Source organism: Mizuhopecten yessoensis, unplaced genomic scaffold (assembly GCF_002113885.1).
Source record: "Mizuhopecten yessoensis strain PY_sf001 unplaced genomic scaffold, ASM211388v2 scaffold7325, whole genome shotgun sequence".
NCBI lineage: Eukaryota > Metazoa > Mollusca > Bivalvia > Pectinida > Pectinidae > Mizuhopecten > Mizuhopecten yessoensis.
This window is the reverse complement of record NW_018406991.1, coordinates 253,474-260,790: the sequence shown is the minus strand read 5'-3', so window position 1 is coordinate 260,790 and position 7,317 is coordinate 253,474.

Below are 7,317 nucleotides of genomic sequence, written 5' to 3'. Positions count from 1 at the left end.
TGATACTTTGAATATTACATGTTAATAACTTGATTGGAATTATAACCTTGAATTGACAGTTTGATACTTTGAAAATTTTGAGCCAGCCCTACCCCCAAGGGCTGTAGGGTGGGGCTCAAAGGAGTCAGTGTGCTAAAATTTCTTCATTTTCCTTGTTAAGAATCAGAGGTGCTAGTTTCAAATCCTTTTTAGTCTGAAATCTGTTTGCTAGATATTGAGTAAGGTGGTTTTATTGTTTTTTGTCACTTTGAATAATATTTCTGTTCATGTTAAAAACAAAATCAACTCTCTGTATATATATATATCAGGTGACCGTTAAGGCCCATGGGCCTCTTGTTATTGATGGTTTCATTTTTTTTATTCCTCATATGTAGGCCTTATGGCACGCAATTTAGCTTCCCAAACTGTTTCCAGGATTTCATTTTCATCCTCATCAGAGTCATCATCATCTTCCATTTCCGCCTGAAATTATCGTTTGTGTCAATCAACAGCAGCCCAAATGACAGCTTCGTTGCAGACGGATTCAATACCAATACTTGGATATACATCTGTCGTCTTTGAAAATTTATTTTATTCTTTTAATGTATTGTTTAAAACAAAAGTGCGATAATAGTTTTTGATAAATGAAGACTTGTCATTTATAAAACAGCAAAAAATAACCTCGTAAGCGGGCCTAGTCGCAAAATATTTTCTCAAAATCGTTGTCAAATTCTAACCAAGTTCTGTTTTTCTTACACTCCGGCCTAAAGTACCTTAGGCGTTTCTTTTCATCATTTTGCTTTCGTTTTAGATTATCTTTTTTCTGTCTGTTCACGGACAGGCTCTGATGTTTTTAAACCTTTCATCCAGCTTAGCAACATCGCCATGGTTTGTTTCACGTGGTTATAAACCGGAAATAATGTTCTGTAACTACTAAAATCCGGAACCCATTCTCTAACATACATTTGTCCACTTACGCAGTTGCTTAAATCATATGAATGTGGTGTCCAAATACAACGAGGCGACTTGAGGACAGCTTAAGTGCTATATCGCTGAATGTAATACTGTTATACGTATCATGTCGTGAACTATTTACAGTAAAACACTTCTTGTCAGATTTTATTGACTTTCAGCCAACAATAAAAAAGGGATTATTACATAACAGATCGCAAATCCCTTTCCGAAACAGTAAAGATCTCGACAATTCTTACCAACCTAAAAATTGTTGGTCTGTTCAAAAAGATATAACTAACCATAGTAAATATTACTTTTCAAATTGCCGTTTGTCTTTTGATTTTCGTTTGTTTGATATCATTTCCATTGACATGTTTTATCTACCTTTTATTGGCTTAAGTTTGGTTTAGTATTGTTTAACGTCCCATCAACAGCTATGGTTATTTAAGGATGGCCTCTCATGTGTGCAGGGTGCATGCGTGTGTGTTTTGGGAGGGTGCAATATGTTCGTAATTGTCTCCTTGGGATAGCGCGGAACTGATGCCGACTTTATAGTGCTACCTCATTGAAACATACTGTCGAAGACACCCAGCAGGACGCCTCACCCGGTCACATTATACTGACAACGGGCGAACCAGTCGCCCCACTCCTAAATTGCTGAGCGTTAAGCAGGAGTAGAAACTACCTTGTTTACAGACTCTGGTATGTCTCAGCCAGGGGTCAGAACCCAAAGGCTTCCTCACAGGGGCGAAAGCTCAACTTTAGGCCAATAGTGAAGAATTGTCCAGGGAGACGTTAGGAAGAAGAAAGTTGTTTGGAAAGAAAAGAAAACATAAGATTCCAAATTTAGTCGCTCTTGCGATCATGCAAGAGTGCAGCCTGCACAATTAACTTTTTGATTTAATTGTCCGTTAAGAATAAAATAATATATAAATGTTGATCATATGGGCGGCAAGAGTTCAAGCAAATAATCACCCAAGAGCAAATTGGTAATTATGAATCATAATGTCATGTTTAGTCACCTAATCGCTTAAATATATCCCATGTTTTTCGTTATTGTGTTGCTTCAGTGTGTTGATTGCCCGTTACAATGTATAATACGAATACTAGACCTTACAGGTCATCCGATGAATGATTAGTTATGTTGTGTAAATCTGATGAGGTTATGTTGAACCGGGTCTTTCCTGTCCATTTCTTCTCGTCAATCAATGTGACGCGTAAGTTGTTTTACTCTTTCCTTGTCACGGAGACAACATTTGTGTTTGAGAATTAAACTGTAATAGTCCCCGTGTTGGCTGAAGGTCTACATAATCTAATAACAAGTTGTTTGCGCTATCGCTAGCAATTCCATAAATCATTAACATAAGCAAGTTATAGTTTACGGCGAAAACCTGATTTACAAATAAGTTCTCTCCTCTCTACTGTTGTAGTGTTTAATGACTGATTTGACGATACCTCGCTGTGTTAGTGACGAACGTTCGCCGAAACAAAAAGAAGTTATCATAAATTCATACTTTCTGCTTTCTATTTTTGCATTACGCTTGAAAATGCGGAAAGTCTTCTCAGAGGAACATTTGGTGTGGTGAATTCAGCTGAGGGCATCTTGAAACCTGTTGGCAGGAGAAAAGTGTGAAGAAATAGAATAATAACAACAAGAGATGAAACAATACCATTACGCATAAATGTTGAATACATTCATCATTTGGTCGTGTCCGAACATACAGAATATCCCGTTGTTACAGTCATATGACGACGCATATTGGTTTTTAATTTGTTTTAGAGTTTGATGAAAGGCCACAAGGAATCGAACAATCGATCACCCATGAGCAACGTGGCAAATTACACACAGTTATGTCAAATTGGTCACTTATACTTTTCACCATATGCCAATATATGACGTTACTGTGTTGATGGGTCATTACAGTTCCTACAAATACCGTTCTGGCGAACTGGTGTATGTTTAATTATGTATTGATTAACCTAATTGGACTAGATTCGTCGATCATTGTTACACTTGGGAGTGTTGGACCCGATCCTAACAAGGTCGATAAATATCTCTACAAGTCTAGTCTACCTACAAACTGTCGGTCTGCCCTACAATATATATATAGAAACTAGGTAAGCCCCTTGTTAGTATACGCTAATTTTTTTTAAATCATCATGTTGTGACATTTCAGTAATATGACATTCTAAAGTTTCACATTGAACCATTTGCATCGTTTTTACTTGACCTTAAAACCAATCACATGATGATGATTCAGACACGTCTAATTTACAATATGCTACCTAATCAAAACACATGTTCAACATGTTAAGAATTTAACCTTTATAATAGTATGTCAAATCAATGACATTCTGTTATGTGTGCTTGAGGTAGGATATGCTGATGTATTTGCCTCCTTGTGATAACGCGGACCTGTTGCCGACTTTTGAGTGCTACCCCACTGAAATATCATGCCAACGGCACTCTAAACAGTATTCCACCATGTTACATATTACTTACAACGACTCAATTGGGGTATCGCAGTACAATTGTTTTCAGTAATTCTTCTTGAAACATCTTGACTGTAAATGTTGTTTAGTTCAATCGGAAACATAGAGCATGCAAGTCTAAATTTACCATAAAATGTACGTAAGGTGATCTCTTGGTTCCAGTAGTGAACTGATCAAATAAGAAAATATTAGACATCCACCTCAAGCTGATGTATTTTTGTTTGGCAATACAAGATTAAATCGTCGATTGTCCTGAAACAATACACTCTACATGTTCTTACCATCATGGACAATTATTGAAATAATAGTACTACAGAGTGAAATAATATATGCCCGTTTCATGGTAATAAGACATACTTAAAATGATTATTAATGCATTATTGTAAATACATGCATGAAGATATGGAAGTAGAAGAAACAACATGTGAACGGTATAAACCATTAAGGTTGAAAACTGTCATACTGGACTTGACCCAACATACTGTACATATTACAACATGACGTGGGCAACAGCAACCTGAAGGGGTGACCTGGACACGGTAGTATGATAAAATGACCGGTCACATGATACCGACACTTGGTTGACAACACCTTACCGATAAGCCTCATTGCGAGTAGAATGTCAGAGACCAGAAATTATCAATTTTTGAGACTATGGTGTGTCCTGGTCAAGAACTAAAGTCAATAACATGGTCAAACTCACAACACTGGGTCAAAAGACCTAATAACTTTTGTTTTCGTTTAATGTGACATAATAAGCAGCTAATTTCATGTAAGTACTTGCCTATATGTATATCGTCAAATACATCAAAATGCCCTGCCCCCAGCACCCAAATACACATGCATGCAAATATTTCATGCATGCAGGCACGTCCTTATTGTAAATGACCTTAGCTGTTTTTTGGACGATAAACAAACCAAAACACAACTAAAAATTTCTTATATATTATATTTCTTACAAAAATATATGAATAAGAAAAGAGCGTATGCTACCATAAACCTATTATAAACCTACTAATCATGATCCTAGTCAAAGGTTTTGATGTTCTAATGATTCGGTTCCGTTGTTCACCATTAGCCATAAAGCGTGTTTATCCCAACATCCAAGTCATTACCACACCGAGTCCTATTCTGATATGTAGGTCATGACAAAACATTGTCGTTTGGCTCTAGTGCTTATGACGGTAGTCTTTACTGTGGGAACCCCCTTTATAATCGATGATGTGTCCTATGTATGAGGACAAAAAAACAACCAAAACTCTGCTGCACCTATTGCAGGTTTTTGGATCTGAATATTTTCTCTCTACTTGCCAATAAATAAATTGTTTTTATACCGCTCAATTTTAGTGAAGTGGTTTGTAGTAATCGCGTTGTCAGCGCGCGTGTTTTAAACCTTTCAACTGTAATATAATGTACTACACCTTATTTGATTTTGGTGATCACTGTTCCAGGTTAGAGAGTCAGCGACTACAATAGATTGTATAGAACTAAACGTCCTCACCAGCATTCTTAAGATGACATGCGTAACGGCCCGTCAAAGCATTTTATATAGCAAAAAAAATAAAACGTCAAATGCCATTGCGTTGGTATTCCGGATATATAGGAATACACGGTAATTCAAAGACAGATTGTGCTGCCAAGGCGACTTAATTGCTACCATATATTGATTTTAAACTTCATTGTGCAGACTTGAAACCATTAATACAAGTTTTGTAAGGTCCGAGTGGCAAACTCATTGGACGCATACAACAAATACACTGTCAAGCATAAAATTGGTAAATGGTAATCCCGGCTATAGAGAATACCGCCGAGACGAGATTGTCATTGCCCTCTCCGGCTGGTCTTTCATACATGAGCCATTCTCATTTATTGAAATGCGAGGACCATCTTCAAAGCACTGCATGTCACAAACCATTTACTGTAAATACTTGTTATTGAAATGCATTGACCTTCAGTCCACAACAATATCTTTTCGCACGGCAGATGTCGCAATAATTCTAACCTACCATAAATTGTTGGTCTGAAGATATAGTTTACTATATCCACTTTTTTTTTCAAGTCGACGTTTGGTTTGTCTTTTTATCTTTTCGTTAGATTAATGTCATTTTCTTTTATATGGTTTATCTACCTATATTTGGCCCTAACGTCCTCTTCTTGGTCGATGGTTCGTTATAAATTCGATATGTTACGAAAAGTTTAAAAATGTACAGACATTTATTGCAAATGCAAGGACATGTAGCATTATTACAAAAACAACTGTTTTAAGTGTCCTAGCTTCACAGGAAGGCGCCGAGACGAGGTTGTCCTTGACCGTCTCCGGAAAAAAAACCTATGGATTGTGTAGACCTTCAGTTAATGGTAGCGGTCCCAAGAAAACAAATACATCAGAAAAGGTCACGGTCGAAGATCACACTTAACCGTTTTGGAAGTTAACAGTTCGTGTACAAAATATTGCTTGTACCCTTTTCTAACTTTCGTTTATATTTACACTGTATGATTGTAACATTCGTTTCTACACCTCGGACGATTTTAGTGGTCATCTGTGAAGGCTTAAGAGTCAAAGCACTTGACCATTTTCGAAGTAGAAAGCTTGTGTATACAAATGAGTCCTGCAATTACAGACTACAATGTACACACTTTTCTTATGGGTGGGGGTATATGTATTGGAGCACTCACTTTGTTAGTGAAGACTTGTCCCTCGGCCAGAATATATCAATGTTTTAAATAAATAATGATGGCAGTTGTTATTATCTGCTGCATGTTTGGTTTGGTTTTATTTTGTTTAGCGTCCTATTAAAAGCTAAAATCATTTAAGGACGGCCTCCCCTGTGTGCAAGATGCATGCGTTCAGTGTATGTGTGTGTATTTAGGGAGTCTGCGATATGTTCGTGTTTGTCTCCTTGTGATAGCGCGGAACTGATGCCGACTTTATAGTTCTACCTCACTGAAACATACTGCCGAAGACACCCAGCAGGACGCCCCACTTGGTCACATTATACTGACAACGGGCAAACCAGTCGTCCCACTACTAATTTGCTAAGCGTTAAGCAGGAGTAGAAACTACCATTTATAAAGACTTTGGTATGTCTCAGCCAGGGGACAGAACCCAAAGCCTTCCTCACAGGGGCGAACGCTCAACAAATGGCCAAAAGTGAGACATTGTCAAGCGAGACATTATGAGGAAGAACGTTAATTAGAAAGGAGAGAAGAGATAAGGTCCCTCTTACGATCATGCAATTGGGGGCAGCAGGTACAATTCTTACGCCCTACCTGCAGGGATTCGTTAACTAGTATTCAGTATTATATGATCGAGTGGAATACTGTGATGGGTGTGTTCAACACTGTATTTCAAGGACGCAGCACTCGAGCACTCAAAATGCAGTATAATAGGAGAAACATGTTTACCCACCCATGCAGGTTCGGTGAAATAATAAACCCGCAGGGTCCAAATGGTTTTGTTTTTATTACCAAATTAAGTGTATTTGTTCATCGTTAGTCTGGATTCTCATGTTTACGCAAATTTGCAAAACATTAATATTCTGATGAAATTAAGGTATTTCCAAGTCAACTTATTTTGGCGCAAGCGCTCCTGACCAACCATTTACAGTTAAACATGCTATTTTCAACAGATACTTAAAACATTGTACATTGTAACTTTGACAAATTGTAATTATTGTATTATTAATAGATGATTTTCTTCATTAAGTTGGTTTTTCAAAATTGAAATATCATAAATAACAGCCATTTCATTTGCTGTTTCTGCATAAATCTTCATCATTGCAAAAATGTTTGCGTGTGACACCGTTGCTGAGCTCGCTCGATTCATTATTGAGTACTAGCTATACTCATTTTCACACTAAGTACGTGTGATACACAATGTGTTGTATTTAA